The sequence below is a fragment of the Terrapene carolina genome, unplaced genomic scaffold (genome assembly GCF_002925995.2).
Source record: "Terrapene carolina triunguis isolate 2854851 unplaced genomic scaffold, T_m_triunguis-2.0 Scaffold139, whole genome shotgun sequence".
Taxonomy (NCBI): domain Eukaryota; kingdom Metazoa; phylum Chordata; order Testudines; family Emydidae; genus Terrapene; species Terrapene triunguis.
Window position 1 is genome coordinate 12,808,402 of NW_020664490.1, and position 12,321 is coordinate 12,820,722.

Genomic DNA, 12,321 nt, shown 5'->3' on the forward strand with positions numbered 1-12,321 from the left:
GCACGCCGTCGCCGCTCTGCTTCTCTCCCTCCCAGGCTTGCGGCGCCAAACAGCTGATTGGCGCCGCAAGCCTGGGAGGCGGGAGAAGTGGAGTGGCGACAGCGTGCTCAGGGAGGAGGCGGAGCAGAGGTGAGCTGGGGCGGGGAGCTGCCGCACGGCTCCCCGGGCCGGGGAGAGGTGCCGTGGGGAAGGGGAACCTCAGGGTGGAGGAGGGGAACTGCTGCGGGGGAGGGGGGGGCCTCAGGGCGGGGTGGGGGTGGAGAGCTGTCACAGGGCTCGGGGACGGGGGGTGCAAGGTGGAAGTTTTTCCTAGGGTGCGAAACATCCTTGCACCCGCCCTGCCCACAGGCTACAGAGTGGCTGAAGCCCGAGATGCATCATGTCTGAAGTAGCACCCCTGAGGCACTTACACAGCTTCCCTGCCTTCCAGTGGCTGGGGACAGGAGGGTCTAGGGAGTAGTGGATTCCCTGGCCCTATCTCTGCCCAGGTGTGCCAACTGATTCTGTGGATGAGGGGAAAGCAGTGGACATGTTATTCCTTGACTTTATAAAAGCTTTTGATACGGTCTCTCACAGTATTTTTGCTGGCAAGTTAAAGAAGTATGGGCTGGATGAATGGATTATAAGGTGGATAAAAAGCTGGCTAGATCATCGGGCTCAACAGGTAGTGATCAATGGCTTCATGTCTAGTTGGCAGCCGGTATCAAGCGGAGTGCCCCAAAGCTTGGTCCTGGGGCTGGTTTTGTTCAATATCTTCATTAGTGATCTGGAAGATGGCATGGATTGCACCCTCAGCAAGTTTGCAGATGACACTAAACTGGGAGGAGTGGTAGATACACTGGATGGTAGGGATAGGATACAGAGGGACCTCGACAAATTAGAGGATTGGGCCAAAAGAAATCTGATGAGGTTCAACAAGGACAAGTGCAGAGTCCTGCACTTAGGACGGAAGAATCCCATGCACTGCTACAGACTAGGGACCGAATGACTAGGCAGCATTTCTGCAGAAAAGGACCTAGGGGTTACAGTGGACGAGAAGCTGGATATGAGTCAACAGTGTGCCCTTGTTGCCAAGAAGGCTAATGGCATTTTGGGCTGTATAAGTAGGAGCATTGCCAGCAGATCGAGGGACATGATCATTCCCCTCTATTCAGCATTGGTGAGGCCTCATCTGGAGTACTGTGTCCAGTTTTGGGCCCCACACTACAAGAAGGATGTGGAAAAATTGGAAAGAGTCCAGCGGAGGGCAACAAAAATGATTAGGGGGCTGGAGCACATGACTTATGAGGAGAGACTGAGGGAACTGGGATTATTTAGTCTGCAGAAGAGAAGAGTGAGGGGGGGATTTGATAGCTGCTTTCAACTACCTGAAAGAGGGTTCCAAAGAGGATGGATCTAGACTGTTCTCAGTGGTAGCAGATGACAAAACAAGTAATGGTCTCAAATTGCAGTGGGGGAGGTTTAGGTTGTTTATTAGGAAAAACTTTTTCACTAGGAGTGTGGTGAAGCACTGGAATGGGTTACCTAGGGAGGTGGTGGAATCTCCTTCCTTAGAGATTTTTAAGGTCAGGCTTAACAAAGCCCTGGCTGGGATGATTTAGTTGGGGATTGGTCCTGCTTTGAGCAGGGGGTTGGACTAGATGACCTCCTGAGGTCCCTTCCAACCCTGATTCTCTATGATTCTATGATTCTATGATTCATGCCCCACCCTCTGTCTTGCCATTCAGAGGGAAATATTCAGTCTAGTCACCAGAACATTTCCCTACCGACACCCTGGAATTAGGCTATTTAAAAAGTGCACCTCTTTGTTTTGCCATCTGTTATTCAGACAAGTAGCTATGACATTATGGGCTTTAAAAATCAATCCTACATGCTGCACCCTGCACAGTTGGTGAATACAACTTCTAGCTGCAAAATTGTCAAGACCGTGACAACCTGGACAAAGCCACCTACTGCAATATTCATCCCAAGTGGACTGGTGCTAAAGGAGACCAACGTCCATTATAATTCCACTTTCCTCAGATGTCATAGCAACAGATGGTGGACCAGGTATGACCCACACCCAGAGCCTCCACCAGCTTCTACAAATGAATGCAACATCATCTGTCAATAAATTAGTACCATTCACAACCCAATTGTGGATGAGAGTCCTGGCTTTTAATGCTTGGTCAAGATGTGGCTGACTACAATCACCAACCAAGTAATAACTGAGCTAATCCCTACATTATATTTACTGAATCCTGATTTTTGGGTAAGTGATTCCTCCTTCAATCTTCATCTAGGATTGTTTCCCCATTTGATTAAATAGAAAGCGCGTCTTAGTTTTCGAGACATTATAAATCATTAAAAAACAGAAAGTGGAGTTTCTGCTGATCATTGTTTTAACAGAAAGGACAACTGTGGTTAAAAATACAAGATATTCCATTGTATGCAGCTTCAGCTTTTACAGTACATTAGCACACTCTGTTGGATTGTTCTGATAACGATCGTGCTCTGGAAATGTTCACATCATTCACAATATTTGAAATCATTATTCACGACAAGGATCAAGCAGCCTGATTCAGTGTAGATTAGGACTAGTCAATTAAATAAATATATCCCCAGGTATTAGATTCTGAAGGGCATAAATCCACACCGTGTAGAGGTCAAGTATAGGAGTTTATTACACACAGCGCTGGTGGAGTGTCACCTTGCTTATTAGGCTCAGAGACACTGTCAATCAATTGATTACAATAGAATATATGGATTTTCTATGGATAGGGGAAAGTGACGGGATAGGCAGTTCCACACCCCGGGATAGGTTTTGCATCAAGACGACATAGCACAGTAGCCAATGGTTAACAGGTTACATAATGTCTCCTTCCATGATCTCAAGTTAGCAAGTTAACATTTAATTAATACTTTGATAAAATGTTATTAGTATAAAATATATATGTTGAATTCTGATTTGGGGTCTATAGGAATGGAGCAACTCCTTTGATTGTCCAACAGGTACATTCCTAGGGGTTAAAGCAAAGAAACAGTGAAAGTATATGGAAATAAAGATTGATTTCTGTGAGTCTTAAGGCAGGCATTGGTTCCTGGGAAGGGAGGTGGAAGGATGCCATATCTTATATTGACATGTGCCAACTTTTCATAAACTCAAGGTTGGATCTGTGGGAAGAATGTTTCCCTACAGAAGGAACAGGAATTCTTTGTTCAATCTGCAACTCTGAATAAGACACAATTATTTAGTTCTTAGCTCCAACGTCTGGCAATTTGCTGACTAGTCTTATTTTAGCAAAACAAGATTATCTGTTTACCCCAGCTTTCTCTTAGTTGATCACTATTTGCTAGGCCTCTGGTCTCTTGACCATACTCTGGACTTTGGGTCTGGAAAAGAGCTGGCACAATCCATATACCAGGTTGTTATATAAAATGCACATGGATTTTAACCCTTCAGATTCTGATACTTAACTCTAAAAATATTGAATGGAAAAGAGAAACATGGGTTGTGATTAGCAGTCAAGGATGGTACATTGTCAGTATTTGCCAAAAGTCATGCTTGTGTGGTTTTGTGAAAACCTGGAAAAATTATAGGTTTACCTCAAAGTCTTTGTTGCCGACTACAAAATGAAGGGCAGTTTTCACAAATGAATCCTTTTAGTGCAATAAGAAGCTCTTTGGGTTTTTTTTTTTTTTAAAGCATTTTTCCTTTTGGAAGAAAGAAATGAAGGAGTTGAGCACGTCATAGAATCAGGCCAATTATCTAATTAATCCTAATACCCTCATTATTGAACAGCTGGGGAAACAGAAGCAGAGAGGTTAACATATGGCTTGATCACAGAAGGCCAGTTTGTGAACCTCTTTCTTGCATTAGTGAGGAGTTATTCACTTGACTAGTCTCAGTGAGATCCAGTTTCAGATGTAGTTATGTTTGAATTAGAACTGCAGGATTTGGCCCATAATGAACAAAAGTATTAAACATGGAAGTGCTTTGTTGAATCAGGGCCATGATCCTTAGTGGGAGCTGTAGGTACAGAGTACCACTAAGAATTAGAGTTTGATAGTGCAATCCATATATAAAATCACATATGCATTAGAAGATTAATTACAGCAGTTACTTGTATCTGCAGTAGTCCAGTTTGGAAAATGTTTAAGGTTACCAAAACCAGTTTTTGCAAACACATTAGCTTCCACACTTAATGAAATTCTAAACCTGCTCTTCTTAAAACAATAAAATTAGTCAATTTTTCAAAGCAGGGTAATTCAATTGACTCAGGGATAAATTCACTTCACTCACATAAAGACTGAGTACAATATATATAAAACACAGTAATGGGCCAGAATGTTAGCTGGTGTAAACTGGCATAACTCCAATGGACCCAATGAAGCTATGTTGATTTACAGCTATGATAGGAAAATTAGCATTTTCTGTATCAGTGCATTGTTATAGATCAGGGGTCGGCAACCTTTCAGAAGTGGTGTGCCGAGTCTTCATTTATTCACTCTAATTTAAGGTTTCGCGTGCCAGTCATACATTTTAACGTTTTTAGAAGGTCTCTTTCTATAAGTCTATAGTATATAACTAAACTATTGTTGTATGTAAAGTAAATAAGGTTTCAAAATGTTTAAGAAGCTTCATTTAAAATTAAATTAAAATGCAGAGCCCCCCAGACTGGTGGCCAGGACCTAGGCAGTGTGAGTGCCACTGAAAATCAGCTCGTGTGCCGCCTTCGGCACAGGTGCCATAGGTTGCCTACCCCTGTTATAGATCATCTCTTTGACTTACCTGAGTGGAGGGGGCTGAACTTGAGTGGAACATCTCTTTAAGCTATTAAGGGCTAGGGGTGTGATTTCCCTGGTAGTGTACACATACCTGCGCTAGCTCTCATCAAGCTAGCACAAGTATAAATAGCAGTGTCGCCATGGTAGCACTGCTAGCTGCAGCGGAGGCACAGCTGAGCTGGGCCGAGTACATACCCACTGGTTTCAGGCAGGCTTGCGCTCAGCGCAGCGCAGACGTACCTCCACTGCCACTACCAGTGCTACTGCAGCTGCACTGGAATTTGCACTCACGTGAGCTTGTTGAGAGCTAGCACAAGTATGTGTACATGACCAGAGGAATCATACCCTGAGCCCATAGTGTAGACATAGCCTTAGAAGTGCAGAAGAAAGAAGTACTGCTTCTTCGGCATTGTCCCTCAACCCATGGAAGCCCCTGTTTGGCCGTATCATGACTGGCTTGTCATGGGGTCCAGTCTTGTCCTGACCACCCAAACTATTCCGGTGGATGTTGCCCTCACTGCCCAAGCAGGAAGACAGGGCTGCCCAGAGGATTCAGGGGGCCTGGGGTCTTCAGCAGTGGGGGTCCTTCCGCTCCGGGTCTTCGGGGCACTTCGGCGGCGGGTCCCGGAGCGAGTGAAGGACCCGCCGCCAAATTGGCGCCGAAGACCCGGAGCGGAAGAAGCCCTTGCCGCCGAATTGCCGCCGAAGACCCGGAGTGGAAGAAGCCCCTCGCCGCCGAATTGCCGCCAAAAACTTGCGTGGGGGCCCCTGCAGGGCCCAGGGCCTGGGGCAAATTGCCCCACTTGCCCCCCCCCCCCCTTTGGGCGGCCCTGCAGGAAGATAACCCTAGTGTACACCTCTGGTAACTTTCAAATTAAGGAATATGGGAAGGCCACCTTCTATGATACCTAGGAGAAAAATGGGAGGAGGAAGTGGCAGGATCAGATTCCAGTTCCAGACACGGTAATAGGGGGCTCACGAGGGTAGGTGAGAATTTCCCAGGTATGTCTGTGAGCATACACATACATTCTGTTGGAGAGAGGACACTAGATGGGGAGAGGTCTAAGTTACTGTAGAGAATTCTCTCCCAGGGATCTGCCTGGCAGGTCTTGCCCACATGCTCAGGGTCTAACTGATCACCATATTTGGAGTTGGGAAGGAATTTTCCCCCAAGTCAGATTGGCAGAGACCCAGGGGAGTTTTCACCTTCCTCTGCAGCATGGGTCATGGGTCACTTGCAGGTTTAAACTACTGTAACTGGTGAATTCTCTATAACTTGAAGTCTTTAAACCATGATTTGAGGACTTCAGTAACTCAGCCAGAGGTTAGGAGTCTATTACAGGAGTGGGTGAGTGAGGTTCTGTGGCTGCAATGAGTAAAGAGGGGAGGTATGAGACAAATATGGGCTGCTCTTTTATAATTATTAATAGTGCATCTGAAGCTGTCACTATGGTAGTGATTGTGTACGATTTATGGGAATGGATAGTCCAACCTACGGCTCTGAGTGGATACCAGAGCCTCACCCCCACACACACACAATGAAAGAAGGAAGCCCATTCTGATAGTTGCCTAACCACTTACCCTAAGGCTCATTAAGAGACAATGTCAGGGCAAATAGGCTTAATGGTTCACTAGCTGCTAGGGTAGCAACTTTCTATTCACACAAAACCGAACACCCTTGACCTTCCCCCTCCCCCACCCCTTCTACTATGCCCCACCCATGCTCTGCCCATTCTCTGAGGCCCCGTCCCCACTCACTCCATCCCCCTCCCTCTGTTACTCACTCTCCCCACTTTCACTCACTCACTCATTTTCACCGGGCTGGCTCAGGAGTCTGGGGTGTGGGGGTGTGTGAGGGCTCTGGCTGGGGGGTGTAGATTCTGGGGTGGGGCTGGGGATGATGGGTTTGGGGTGTAGGAGGGTCCTCTGACTCCTAAGTGGAGGTGCAGCCAGGCAGCTCTGTGCACTGCCCCATCCGCAGGCGCTGCCCCTGCAGCTCCCATTGGCCATGGTTCCTGGCAAATGGGAGCTTTGGGGGCAGCGCTTGGGACGGGGCAGCATGCAGAGCCCCCTGGCTGCCCCTACACGTAGGAACCGGATGGGGGACATGCCACTGCTTCCAGGAGCCGCACAGCACACAGGTTAGCAGGGAGCCTGCCAGCCCTGCTGCATGGCACCACCAACCAGACAGTCAACGGCCTGGTCAGCAGTGCTGACCAGAACTGCCAGGATCCCTTTTCGACTGGGTGTTCCAGTTGAAAACTGGACACCTGCTGCCCATTAATTTCATTTGGTGGCCCCTAGTTCTTATATTATGGGAACAAGTAAATAACTTTTCCTTATTCACTTTCTCCACATCACTCATGATTTTATATACCTCTATCATATCCCCCCTTAGTCTCCTCTTTTCCAAGCTGAAAAGTCCTAGCCTCTTTATTGTTTCAAGAAGGCTTTTGGTCAGTGTCACTGGTCACTGGTTCCCAAAGGGAGGAGAAACAGGGTAAACAAAGCCCATTCAGATGTGTTGGGTGATAAGTGGCTGGTACACACCGGGTAGTGTCCCAGGATCCCAGTGAAAGGTGCAAGAATTGCAAGATTCTACCATTAGGTAAGGGCAAGAGGCCAATCACCTAAGGTTGGTGCACTCAGAGATACCAGTAAGGGAACCGAGGTGCAGCTATCACCATAACTGTGACATTCACCCTTAATGGTTTATGAGGGAAACTGGAGCCCTGATTTTAATAATTTAAAAAATGCTTCTCTCAAACTTTTGAGAGAAGTGTAAAGGCTAATCTCACAATTACCAAATCACATGCTTTTATCACATTTATTATGGGTGGTGGTGAGGTAGACCCCAGTAAAGTAAGTCGAGGCTGTCCTCAGGAAAGATGGCTGTCCCCTGGTCTCTGAGGCTAGGAAACTCAAAACAGGGAGGAGACAGTGGAGTGTGAGATGCGGGGAGTGGGTGTGGGAAGCAGGAACCCAAAAGAAAAACACAGCCAAACTGAAGATAGTTTTTCTCATGGAGCTGTAGCATGATAAATGGCCTATTAGATCACCTACTGCATCTCCCTGGATCAGGGTTGGATTGATCCCTTGAATGTATTTCTGGTTATTTTTGTCCAGTCTGAGTTTTAATGACTGAAGCACTGACACTGAGTATCGGCCTCACTGTTAGAAATGTTTCCCCGTTCTTTGATCTACATTTTCTTTTGCTGGATTCCTCTCACTATCCCAAGTGCGCTTCTTTTGGACCATCCTCGTTGCCCTGTTTACTGTTTGCACTCTGGAAACACTTGCATTTGGATGCTGTAAAGCAGTGGTTCTCAATTAGGGTTACTCATAACCAGGGGTACACAGAGGTCTTCCAGAGGGTACATCAACTCTTCTAAAAATTTGCCTAGTTTACAACAGGTTACATAAAAATCACTAGCGAAGTCAGTTCAAACTAAAAGTTCATACAGACAATAACTTGTTTATACTGCTCTATATACTATATACGGAATTGATTTATTTTATAACTATATGGTAAAAATGAGAAAGTCAGCAGTTTTTCAGTAATAGTGTGCTGCGACACTTTTGAATTTTTATGTCTGGTTTTGCAAGCAAGTAGTTTTTAAGTGAGGTGAAACTTGGGGATACGCAAGATAAATCACACTCCTGAAAGGGGTACAGTAGTCTGGAAAGGTTGAGAGCCACTGCTGTAAAAAACAAACACTGTGCATGCTGAGTGTCAAGAGAAGTGAGTTTATTGAACATATTTCCCCCCACAATAGAACATTTTATCATAGCTGTAGCCATATAATCTTATAACAAAGCACAGCCAAAGATACTTAATGATATCACAGTGTCTATTATTGATATTGTACATTATGTAAAACTCATACAACAGAGGCAGAATTCTCAGCTCGGTATGATCTGGAGGACAGGGCTCTAAATTATGAGTTGGAAGGCCTGAGTTCAATGCCCACATCTTCCACTGGCCTGATGTGTGTCATAGGGCAGGTCACCTCACCTCTTTGTGCCTCTGTTTCCCCTCCTACCGTCTGTCTGTCTCATAAACTTGGATTATATACTCTTTGGGGAAGGCACTATTTCTCATTATGTGTATATGGTACCTAGCACAGTAGGGTTTGATCTTGGTTAGTGCCTCTAGATGCTACTCTAATATACATAATTATAATAGCACTCCACTGCAACTTTACTCTTAAAAATATTGAGTTATAAATAGTTCAGTTTAATTTTAAATTGTTCATCTGTCCATACTCTCTCTCTGATTCTGCAGAGTATACAGATGTTCTTCCACATTAACTATCAAAGGAGTCAACGCAACTTTAAAGTTATTCTGGTGTCTTTAAAATATTGAATTTCTTATATTACTTCCTTCCTGGAAACCTTCATGGCTGCAACACCAGAACTTTATCATTTATATATTAAACTTGCTTTTCCCACATCCTACTTTTTCAAATTTTGTCATTTTTTAAGTTCTGTAAGAAGTCTCATGAAGATCTGTAAAAACTGAAGATGAGCTCTGTGGAGCTTGTCTCTTTCACCAACAGGAGTTGCCCCAGTACAATATATATCACTTCACCCACCTTTTCTCTCTAATATCCTGGGACCAACACAGTTGCAACAACATTGCAAACAGTAAAAGCTGTGGCAGACAACTGAGGACTGTTGATGGATTTTAGGCAACGAATTATAGCTTGAGTTGAAGCCTCCAATTTGACTATTTTATATATGCAGAGAAGAATTCAATTCTCCACCCAGAAGAATAGGTATGTCAAGACAGGTTGCAAGACCTCTCTGGAAAACTGGTTTACAGCAACGTGTCTGTTAGTTAAGGCTGCAGTATCTGGCACATGTAATTTTCCACTATTTTTAATTATGGGCTAACACCAATCCACATATTAAATGAAGGGCTGTTTCATAGCACATGCTGATGCATCAGTGTTCTGTGAGAATTTTCTATACCACCTCTGCTCATGAAGTTTGAGTTATTGCTAGCTGTCGCTGGATTTTGACATATTCTCTGTAGAGGTCAAAATGTACATGGGCTCATTTCCCAACCTCCTGTTCTGCCTTTTGGCAAAATGTTCATTAAGCGGAACGCTAGAAAGAGAAATTGTTTTTTTGCCAGCATCATTTTTGACATGTCATATTTTTGCATGTAAATTGAAGGTGGCTAATGAGAATTTTTTTTTATTCTATGTTGGAAATTCATTCAAGAGGTTTGTTTTAAGAAGGGCCCAGCATGGTTCCTGCTGTGATGAGATTGAGTATGAAATTCACTGTCAGAAAAGTAAACATATTGACATGTGTGCGGGTGTGTTTTTTCCCCCAAATACTGCTGCTCTTCTGTTGGGCCTCAGGAAATAAAGGCAGTTGGTTGCCACATGGTTGTGTTGAAATTGAATACAAGCTGTTCCAAGCAATATGACAAGGCATCTGCTGTTACCTTCTCTTGTGCCTTGGCACCTATCATTCCAGAACAGGTGGAATCATTAACTTTCTGAGTGGCTGTGTAACATGTACAAGGTTCATTATGAATGTTCTCAGATATATATTCAGGCCTTAGAGCATTCTCCTGAAGTATCTGTTTGCTTGAAAGTCTGTGACCAATTTTTTGTTTGTTTTTTGTTGTTGTTAACTTTGATCAGATTCAAGCCCATTACTCATATTGAGCACGTCTTTCTCAAATCTGATTTCTCTCTTTTGAAATCAGGTTAGTAAATCGGGTTAGTTTTAGTTGGAGTGAGATGACAATATCATGCACCACGCTTCTTTATGCACCAGAGTCCCCTGTGAGCTTTCAAGAATGAATTCACTAAGACTATGCTATTACTCTGTTGCATCAGCAAGAGAACGTCTATTGTGGAAACATTTCCCCAAAATATCAAATCCATAAACAGTTGTGTTGTTTTTTCCCAGCCTCTTTTGAAAGGCCTGGTGAGTCACAAGTTGATGTTGTTTGTCTGCCATTATCTTTTGTGATAAGATGATAGATTTTGGAAGATTCGCTATCCTCTTAATTATCTGAAAATGCAGTTACAAGCATTCTATCAAAGAAGGGCCAACCAAAGCATGTGGTCTGTTTCAGTAGCGAACTCCATACCTATTCAGTAAGGATAAATGGCTTAGCTCCCCTCTAGAGTTTTTCCCCCCTGAAAGGCAAATACAATTGTTCTGCTGCCATTAGATCTCAGGAAAGGAAGGGACCCCTCTCTTTCTTCTTGAAAGTACATAAGAACTGTCCCCCACCCATATAATGAGGGATCTGTCACTACCATCCTGTGCCTTGGAACACTTTAATGGAAGATCAGGTGGACTCAATTGCTCTATGTTTAGCTGTGTAATATGTACATCTTAGGTATGAGTTTTCTCAAATATCTGCTCATCCTCCGGAGTCTTCTATCACTCCTCAAGTATCTGCTGGAAAATCTGTGAGCAACTGTCTTCGTTTATTTTTGGTAGATTAGAATCAAGCCCATTACTACTACTGAACATGTCTGCCGCATTTCTGATTTCTGTTTACTGAATTAACTGCTGCATATTCAATATCAGATGAAGAGGCTGATGCACTTCTTTATGCACTAGAGTCCCTTGTGAACTTTCAAGAGAAACTTGCTAACAAAGACTGTGGCATTGTTCTGTGATGTTGGGAGCAGGATACAATATATGAAAAAGCGGTTAGGGTGACGAGAGGTAATTCAGTGAATTCAGTCTCTCCCCCTGAACAAATAACTTATGGAGGATGGGGGAGGAGAATACAATTGGAATATGTTCAGCTTATCATATACAATATATACATTTCACATATATTTTTGTTAAGATCAGATATACCCAATAGGCCCTCAACCTTGACTATGTGTTTCTCTGATTTGTTTGTGTGCATGATTTTATATGATCCTATATATATATATATAATTTATTATAGGATGAGACCAACTTGCTCCAAGAATCTCAAATAGCAAGTATAGTCGTGTCATGTTACCTGTGATCTCCCCTATTGATTCTAGGCAGATGGTCATCCTGATCCAAGCATTTATGTTGAGGAAGGGCTCATCAAAGCTTGGGCTCTGTTTTGATAGGGCTCTCCAGGCCATGCAGTAAGGCCATGAGTCTTTATTGTTTCCATTCTGAGAATACTGCTGCTCTGCTTCTGTTAAGCTGCAAGAAATGAAGGAAACTTCTCTATCTTTTTTTGTTCAAGGTGCATAAGAGCTGTCCCCAGGCTATATGATGAGGCATCTGCCACTGCCATTTCCTGCATAATGGAACAAGGGAAGTGATTAGTTCTGTGAGAGGTTGTCCCACTTGTATAAAACTGGGTATGAAATGTCAGATTTATCCTCATTTCCTGGAGATTTCTTATTATTTCTGAAGTATCTGTCTTTGCTGGAGAGTCTGTGAGCAGACTACCCTGCCCTCAGTGCTTTAATAGAGTTCCTCGCGTAAAGAGCTTACGAAAAGAAAAGGAACAGATAAAAGATTGGGAGCAGGATACAAAATACGAGAGAGTGGTCAGGGTGATGAAAGGGACATCAGGGGCAT